The sequence below is a fragment of the Rattus rattus genome, chromosome 6, assembly GCF_011064425.1.
Source record: "Rattus rattus isolate New Zealand chromosome 6, Rrattus_CSIRO_v1, whole genome shotgun sequence".
In the NCBI taxonomy this organism is placed as follows: domain Eukaryota; kingdom Metazoa; phylum Chordata; class Mammalia; order Rodentia; family Muridae; genus Rattus; species Rattus rattus.
In genome coordinates, this window is record NC_046159.1 from 34907866 (window position 1) to 34917929 (window position 10064).

Genomic DNA, 10064 nt, shown 5'->3' on the forward strand with positions numbered 1-10064 from the left:
TTGGGCATGAGAACTTGGTTTTTCATTGTTCTGTTGTGTGCTTTTAATCACCATAAAATCATGTGACATAATAATAATGACCTGAAGACCAATATCCATTAGTATGAAAATCTCAGGTCTAGAGAACTCAGACACTCATGTACTTGTCGCACAGATGTGAGGGCCCAAGTTGGATCTCCAGACCCTACATTTTAAGAGTCAAATGTTGTAATATAGGCTTGCAATTCAGTGGTGGGGAGACAGATGTGTAGGGCTTGTTAAACAGCCAGTCTTCTATCAGAACACTGAGAGACCTTCCTCGAAAAGAAAATAAACTAACAATAAAGAGGCAGCACCCAAGATTGATTTCTGGGCTCACACACACACACACACACACACACACACACACACACACACACACACACACACACACACACACACACACACACACACACACACACACACACACACACACACACACAGGTGCACACACCCTCACTCCTATGCATAGGCACAAAGGTGCACCTACACGAACTAGCTCATATACATATACATCAGACATGCAGAAAGAAACTAATGAATCACCAGGCTGTGAATGGATGCTTGCCTATGTGACCCAGTCTCCTCTAGGCAGCTTGGCCTGTGAGAGAGCCTCCCCTAAGAGGATCAGCCTCCTCCTTTCTTCTCCCCAGAATTTACCTACAGTCGTTTATCTGCTTGAGGAGTGGCCTTGTAAACCTTGCGAGGCTCAGCTTTCCAGAGCTTGCAAGGTTTCCTTCCGATGCTGGCAAGCTGATACAAGACACCACACCTCCTTTTGGACATCCATCAGGAGTGATGCGACTAAATCACACACACAGTCTGCATCCTAGAAATCGAACAGGTTCTACCTCCTAGCTTTCCACTGCCTGGTGTTCAGGAACTTTCCTCCATCTGGGTTTTCAGCAAGGAAGCTCACTGGCTTTTTTACTGCCATCTTACTTGTATTTGTTTTGTTATTTTCTTCCGGGATTTATAATTCCCTCCTGCTTTGTGAAGCAGACCCTAGGAGGCTGTAGAGATGAAAGGAACACAATAGCGCCTCTTCCTTCTGATGGATGCATGTGTTGCACTCACATTACATTGAAAAGTACCATTGTCCTCTAGTGCCTTTGTGGTGAATGCACACCGGGGAGGGGAGGGGAGAGAGATGAAGGGGACAGTTGTTAATGTGTTTCTGAAAGCCTTGAGAGTCTAAATGCTCCTTAAACAGTAACCCCCTCTGGAGAGAAGCAGATGTGTCTTTTAAGTTGCTGTCTGGCGTCTGAAATCTCTCTGAGCTATTGTCAAATCAGGTTGATAAAGGAAAGGTAGGCTTGCAGGCATAGGAGTGAAGAGTGGACATTGACATACCCACTTGATTCAGGTTGATCACAGCTCAAAAAGAGCAATGCTTCCAGCTGTTAAGGCAATGAGATTTTGGAATTCGTAGCCTTGATTTTAAAGGTTTTGAAACCATGAGCCCATTTATCACCTGACCCCTTTTTATAAGACTTCTTCATTGCTGTGCCATTTACATAGTCTCCTCTGCACCTCTGGTTAGGCTTGTGGGTTTTATTTTTAATTTAATTACATTCTTGAAGTCAGGAAAGCATATAGCTTTGATTGATGGAGATGAAATCAGAGGAATACCAAATAGATGTTGGCCTTCATAGTCCCACTGGGAGCCCATCTTTGGTTATAGTTAACACTATCATTACCAGGTTTTTAATTTATGTTTATCTTTTATACATATAACTGTTTTGCTTGTCTTCTGTATACCACATACTTGCCTAGTGGCTAATGAGGCCAGAAGAGGATATCAGATCCTCTGGAACTAGAGCTACTCATGATGTTCATGAACCACCATGTGGGTGATCAGAGAACCAAACCTGGGTCCTCTGAAAGAGCAGCCAAGTCCTCTTAACTGCTAATTTTTTTCACCTCATAGTCCAAGTTTTGAAAAATATATAGATTTGCATAAAAATCTTTCTATTTTTAATTACAAAAGTGATACATGAAATACATACTCCAAAATGGGAAACTATTACAGATTTTTTAACAAATCAGTATAATCCCTAACTATGCTATAAATATTTGTGCTTATATTTACAGAGAAGTGTAGTCCTCACCTTTCATCAAGGAAACTTTTCAATGTAACAGACACAGATCATAAAAACAAAACAAGGCAAAACAAAACAAAGCACCTGAAACCCAAAATCATAATGGGTCAAAATGGAGAGTTATGGAGCCCTGTCACAGTGGATATATATCTATAGTACAAACCCAAAAGGATCATTGCAGAAGATGGGGCATAAAGATTGTACGATTCAGCAGAAGAGAGAGTTTGCCATGAGAGTGGGTCTCCCAGGAATGTCAGAAGTTACCTCCGTAAAGTTTCATCATCATGGCTACCTAACCATGAGCTAAACAAGGACAACAGCAGTGGCCACACTAACATAGACAAGAAAAAGCCTAGGAAGCCTGAATCCCATCCAGAAAACTACAGATAACTAAGAAAAGCTGATAGTGGGAGAAATGCTCTTCCCTAGGAAAGAAGGGATGATATAATTATATTATAATCTTCTAATTGCCCAGTCAATCCTAATTCCTCTTACCTCTCCCAGAACTGACTAGTGGTCTTTGTTTGGCTATATCTAGTTCCAGTGTAGTCTTTAGACTTCATATCCTGTGGTAGTGTGTGAAATTCATTCTCGTTCACATAAATGGTATCATGCTACATAACCATGTGCACTATTTTATAATTTGCTTTCTTGCTCAACAATGGTTTTTGATGTCTACAGCAATTCCCTATTGTGTTTTATTTTCTCTTTTATGTGCTTATGGGTACTTGGGCTATTGCTATGTTTTGACGTAGCTGCTCTGAGAATGAACAGGGTTCCTTGTGCAGATGCTCATCTATATCTTCACTGTACTAAGAGGTAGTGTTTCACAGCCAGTACCTTCACCTGCTACTAGTCTCTGATGGCTTCTATCTTCCCTATCAGTGTCCTGGTCTCCACGCGTAGCTTGTGTGAACAGAGAGAAACACTTGCCAGGATTTTTCATATGCCTTTTTCCATTCAAATTTCTCCAGCTTGGAGATCGCTTTATTCCACGTGTCTTATAGAGGAATTCACTCTCTGCTTCATGGCCCTACCCATGTATTAATGATTTTCCACTGACCCTGGTCTTGATTTTATTTGACTTCTTTAAGTCTTGGGTGAATTCTGGGTAAATGTATTTAGACATGTAGGAGGAGCCCAGATGTCTCTTTACAGATGTAGATTCTGTCTGTTCTCATTTCCTACACATAGGAAGGGACAAATATAACAAAGTCTGAATTTGCTTAAAACTTAGGTGCTTAAGTCTTTTACATATATGTGTGTGTGTGTGTGTGTAAAATCACCTTTGATTGGTTTATTAATTTTAATAAAATATGTATATGTGTGCACACGAGCACAGATGACTACCATGTCTGGAAGTATCAGACAACTTGGAGTTGTAGCAACAAGAGACCATAAACTTTCCCTATACAGGTGCTGGGAACCACACTTGCATCCTCTGCTCTGATTATTATTTTTTCCAATAATAACTAATCTTCAAATTGATATACTCAGCAGTTCTTTCTTCCAATAATAATCACCTTAATCACTGCTTCTTAATCAACTGCTACTGAACCTTCTGTGGGATAAACATGGAGTATAATTTTTAAAAACATTTCACGTGTACTCCTGGGCTATTTTTCAGAGGTTCTCAGAAGGGAGTACAGCTAATTATATATTCTTGAGCAAAGACTGGCCCTCTCTTCTGTGGGAAGGTCATCTTTCTTGATTGAGCTTACAGATTCAGGAGAAATTCCGATGAGTCTGTGAGAGCGGAAGGGCGTATCTAGTGAGCTACATCAGTAAAATCAAACTTGTTGATCACTGAGGTGACAGTCTACATCCAAATACCCACCACATCCTCAAACATCGTCTTAATACTTCTGTAAGAGACATGTAGGATGTGTAGCTGACATTAGACAGAGCAGATAAACTTTCTTACAGTATTGGTAAATAAGAAAAAAGTAGCTACAATACTTTAAGGTGCCTCTTGGCCCCGATTCTTAACCTGTCCTGGTGTGCAATGTGATGACACCCAACACTTCATTGAGGTAGGTGATAAGTAATGGGAACATTTTTTCCTGCTTCTTTGTCTTGTCAAGTCTCAATCCCAAGAGGAGGATGAGACCATGTTTTATCAATGCAGCAACCAGGTAACTTTTCTCGAATCAACCTCTTGACACCTAAACCCTGGGAGCTGATGGAAATAATTAAGTCCTCAGCATCTCCCTAAACTTCATTTTCTGTCTATTGTTGAGGGGATCTTAGTGATAAAACTTTAGGAAGCAGTCTGGTGCTGTTACTGACAGAGAAAATAATGGCCATTTCCTGAACATGTGCACAGTCATGGGTCTCCAAGTCTCAGGCACTGTAGATCTGATTCCCTCAAAGTGGAAGACATTGCTCATTGAGTATTTTATACTATGTCTAACTTATATTAATAAGACCAGCAAGTTTAGAGACCGCTATCATTGTAAAGATAGTTTGTCACCCTCACAACTCCCCACAGGAAGAATACACCATGCCATTCTAGGACTCACTAGAATTGGTCTGGATGCAAGAAAAGAAGGGAAGATGAAGCCTTTATTGTGGATGCTGTGACATTTCTATATCAAAAACGTATTAGAGATTTCCATAACATCAGATTTGGTTGAATTCATAAGGTACATGGGTCTTGTTGGTAGCTGCTTACCATATAGTTCTTGATATCCTTGAGCTTGCTGGCTGAGACAAGTGTATGTTTCTTTTCTCACCTTAATCACTAGTATCAATTCTCAATACCAGATGTTATATGTTTTGGCATATATGAGTGATTAAATAGCCACGAAGGGTTAAAGAAAACTCAGTAGAGTAAGATACACCAAGGCGTCAGAAACAAGGAAGCCGTTTCTTCTCAGAAATAAGATAGGGAACCCTGGATGGATTTCTGATGGGGATGATTTTTGTCTGTTCCTCATTCTGTCTCTGCTGTTGCTGCAAAGTCAAGCTGTAGATACAGAGTTGAGCTACTGGAGTGAAGTGTGGGAACTTGGAAGCTCCACAGCCAAGACAAGGATCAGGTCCAGATGGGTAGTTAGATGAACTGTAATTGAAAACAAGCAAACAAGAAAAAAAACAAAAACAGGTGGTCAGATGGATGCCACTTTGGGTATAGTGTGTCACTATAGTGATTGGTCTGAGCTAAAGCTGCAGAGAGAGTCAGGGGTCCTCTGTCAGTCCTTTGACACACAAGTTTGGACTAGAGGGTCAGGGTCAGTTGAAGATCAATGGGGCCATGACCACCACCACGATGGTAGGTTTTCTCCAGATGAAGGAATTTCATTCTTTCTTAAGTCTAGTGTGTTGGGTCACTTCATGTCCTTTTGATAAAATTACTACTAATAGCTTACTGAATCCAATTAGTGATGACTCATACAAGCATGAGTGTATGGCCATCCACTGAGGCGTAAGCAATCTACCAACAGTCACATCTCAAAGAATGACTTTTTTTCACTAGCCATCAACTACCAGAAGTTCCTCCAAAGAACCAGAACCCTCAACCATCCATCCATCCACTCACCTACTATACCCACCCACCTATGACCTCTTCCTAATTTCCACTCTGCTTTTCATAGTAACTGGTATGGGATTATTTTTTTCCAGAATCCTGAAGTAGAGGGCTCTGCAAAGGGTTCCTTGGGCTGCTGTAGTCTACAGTGTAAAGTATAGTTTTGGATCCCTAGCTTTCAGGAAAGAGTCACTCCCCCTCTCACTCCCAGCTCCAGGAATGAAAGCATTCCGAAAATAAAGAGTAGGTTTAAACAATAACATTCTCCATGTTCCAAATACTATTTAGTTTCAAGTATTCTTGTCCTATGTGTGGGACATTCCATGGAGGGCATAAGTTATTCAAAATAAGTTTAGTGAAAAAGCCTACAATTTGACTATTAGTCATGGAAAGAGAAATGCTGCTAGAATTCTCCACAGGACTGGTACCTGTGCGTTGTTCATAGATCTGCCTTTTACTCCAGGATTCTCTCTAGGCTCAATTGTCATGTTTTCAGCAACTTTTTAAAAATTCTGTGTAGAAATATGTCAACCTGTTTGTTACCTCTTTCTGACAGGTTGCTTGCACTGTTTATGTTTTGAGTGAAAAACAAACTGATCTAGTCTCCAAATGGCTTCGCATTTATAATATCCAAAGCTGAATGGAATGATGTTTCACCCAGTCCAGAGCACTAATGCTGTATGAACTTGAAATATTTCTAACACTTCCCAGGTGATTCCCCACTGCCTACTGATCTTGACCTTGAGGTCTCATATTTACATAATATTATAATATTCACACACACACAATAATTGGTCTTTGTTTGTTTGTTTGTTTGTTTTATTTTTTAGTGAAGAGATGATGCAAACCAGAGCACTAGTTTTGGGCATTATTCCCAACAAGATAATGCTGTTAAATCATGACAGTGACAAATTGGTTTAGACAAAGTAGGGGGATTCCTAAAAAGACACAAATGAACAAACAGGTCTCAAGAGGGAAATAGAAAGTCTGTTTATCTCTACATGAGAAAAAGTGTAGGACCAGATGTTTTCTTTGGTGAGTCCTAACAAACATTTATGAAAGAAACAATACCAATCACACTCCAATGTTTTCAGGGGAAAAAAGACTCGAGAGGACACTGTCAACTCATTTTTTGATGAAAATATTAGAAATAGTAAATCAGCTGAAAAGAGAGAAGAAAGGTTTGGGTTATAGCTCAGTGGTTCAGGGTTTCCCTAGCATGTGTAAGACCCTGGGTTCAGTCCCCAAATTTCAAGCAAAGAATCAAAACTATTGCTTCCTGTCTCAAGGGAACATAGATCTAACAAGAATTCTTGGTTAAACTAGCAGATACAAACAAAAAGAAATGAGTAGTTAGCATGACCAAGAGAATTACTTTCTAAATTTGATGTTTGTTTATCTTTTGAGAATCAGTTGAGATAATGTGTCACATTATTACAATATGAGATAAAAAGTCCCGGTCACATTGATACTTGCAGACAAAGCACTTATTAAATGCTCTATGTTATTGAGAATGATAGAAAAAGCAGCCAGTTGCTAAATTCCTGTATCTGAGTTGCCCCTAAATATATTAGTGATCTCTTTGTCCCTTAAGAGTGTGTTTCTCTCTTGCCATTTGTTATACCTTGTAATTTTCTGCTGAAAGTCAGATATGTTCCCTTTATTGAGAGCTGGGAATAGAGTTGAACACAAGTCATTAATGTGAGGTTTTCTGTCAGTCTGGCTGGGAGTTTAGGCTATGTGTAATCTTTCTTATGACCTCCAGTTTCTTGGTGAGGTATTTCTGTGTTACCTTTAGCCTTGATAATACGTCCCCCCATGTTTCCCATCCCAGAGATAGTCTTCATTCTGCAGCCCTTTCAACAACATTGCAATCACTCCACTGCAGCCCCACCGTGGTCTCTGTGAGAAGGGACTACTCTCTGATGTGATTAGCCTGTCCTGGAATGGACCAGTGATCTCTGGCTGCTCCTTCACAGATGCTTTTTCAGGGTTGTATATGTTAGATTTTTTTTGTTTGTTTGTCTGTTGCTTGCATCATTGACACATGATGCTTGACAGAAACAACTTTTGAAGGGAGGGATTTATTTGAAGCTTGTACTTTTAGGAACTATAGTTTATTGTGGCAAGGTCAACAAGACACTGTGTTTTGCTCTGTGGTAATGGGAGCTACCTGCCTTATATTTCACATCCTCAAGGAATTTATTTTTGTACAGAGGGTTGGACAATGACCACCAAAGCCCCATCCACGGTGATCCACCTCCCATCAGCTTTGAGTGCACAGACTTTCAGAGGATATTTTAATCTAAACAGGAATTCTGTAGTTTTTGCCCTCAGACTCTACTCCCTTCTTTAACTGAACCTGCTGCATATCTTTTCTTTCCCATCCTGACTCATGATACTACTTCAGATAAGACAAGAGAGTTCTTGGGTAGAGTAAGAAAAATGCTCGTAGACAAAAGAGAGTCCCTCTGTCCATCTCTGCTGAAAGGGAAACCTTTTCTATTGATTTCAAGGTGATTATGTCTTTTCCATCACCACCCCGAGGTGAGGTGAACTTTTTGGCCCTTTGAGATATTTTCAGGATCCCTAGAAGCAATGTCTAGGAAGAATTCTTGAACTGCTCTAATTTTGTTTGGTCTCTGGGATAAAAGCACTTGACCCAAAGCAACATGAAGAAAAGTGTTTATTTCCCCTTTACCCTGAGGAAAAACAGGATGGGAACTCAAGACAAGCTAGGAACTCAATAATTTTGTCTACTGGTTTATTATTTTGCTCATATTCAGCTCATCTTCTTATGTAACTGAGGAACACCTGGGAAGGAATGGTACCACCACAATGGGCTGGGTCTTCTACATAATTTGAAAAATCAGCCAATGCCTCATAGACATGCCCACAAAAGCTATTTGATCAAGGCAATTTTTCCCCTCCCAGAGTGTGTCAAGTTGACAATGAAAACTGACCAGACATTCACATACTAGCATATACCCTCCATGGGATTAAGAAAAGGGGGAAAAATAGTGTGTGAGTGGGGTGAGGGGCATAGGCAGATGCGGTGACATACTCCTGGAAGCTTCGCCTCTAGAGACAGAGGCAAGGGGGTCAAATATTTATAGCCAACTTGACTTACATTGTGAGACTCTATCTCAAAAGCAAACAGACAGAAATCAGGCACCAGCAAAAAGGGCCTTCCTACATTGTGTTGGTCCTACTGTACTCTGAATAACATACATTGCTCTCATTATACAGTGGCACCTTGAGAAAGGGAAAGTCAATGTTGATACCTCTTTTCCTTATTTCCCCCCGCAAAGGAACAAGCTGAAAAATTGAATTATAATAAACAATCTCTTGATACGAAACCCCCATACCTTTATTAAACAAGACAGAGACTTCAAGGGACTCAGCTTCAAATCGACAACATTCAAGAACTGTGCTGATTAGATTAGACCAAGGTCTTTCATTGTGCATTCCACGGACCAGCCTCATTAGCATTGTGTGGGAACACGGGAACACGGTGCTGTAAATTCTCAGAACTTGGCCTACTTCTGCTGAATAAGGCACTGTGGGAGTGCTGCTCAGATTCAGTGTTCTAGCCTGATGCTCAGGGGATAACTAATGACCACTCAAGTTTGAGAACAACAATGTTGTAACATTGTTAAGAAATAAGACCCTTACTCATAATGATGAATTGGAGAGCCTCTAAGTATTGAAATCAAGGAAAATTATTTTCATTTCTACAGGACAGAAAAAAAGAGACCATCCTAAAAGAAAGTAAAAGGCTGGTGAGCTTCTGGAGCTCATGGAAAGACTCTATTCACAGTCCTAAGGCATATCATAAGCCCTGTTCCCCATTGTCGGAGTACTGGTGCAGGAAGAGCACAGTCTCCCAGGCCATCTAGTATACCTGTACTCCAAACTCACCATTCTATTTGTTCAGAATACACTTAGCATTGATTCTATTATCAAAGGTCTCTGAGTCTTATTTAATGCATATCCTGGGACTTGAAATTCCCTCCTCCTTGCACAGGGGCCATGCTAATCTTCTCTGTATCATTACAATTTTAGTATATGTGCTGCCAAAGTGAGCACAAATACAGAGGCCATTCATAAACAACCATTGACTGAGAACGGGCTCCCAATGGAGGAGTTAGAGAAAGGATTGAAGGAGTGAAGGGGTTTACAACCCCATAAGAACAGCAATACCAACCAACCAGAGCTCCCAGGGACTAAACCACTATCCAAAGAGTACACATGGACAGAGCCATGGCTCCAGCTGCATGTGTAGCAGAGGATGGTCTTGTTGGGCACCAATGGGAGGAGAAGCCCTTGGTCCTGCCAAGGCTGGACCCCCACAGTGTAAGGGAATGTCAGGGTGGGGAGGCAAGAAGGGGTGAGTGGATGGGTGGGGGAACATC

The 10064-nt window shown here is 40.7% G+C and overlaps 1 non-coding gene across 1 annotated transcript; it reads right to left on the reverse strand.

Annotated features, from left to right (window-relative positions):
- Positions 1–9633: 9633 nt before the first annotated feature.
- Positions 9634–9738, reverse strand: LOC116904825. The gene has a single exon (XR_004388474.1). It is a non-coding gene; the product is annotated as a U6 spliceosomal RNA (small nuclear RNA).
- Positions 9739–10064: the final 326 nt, after the last annotated feature.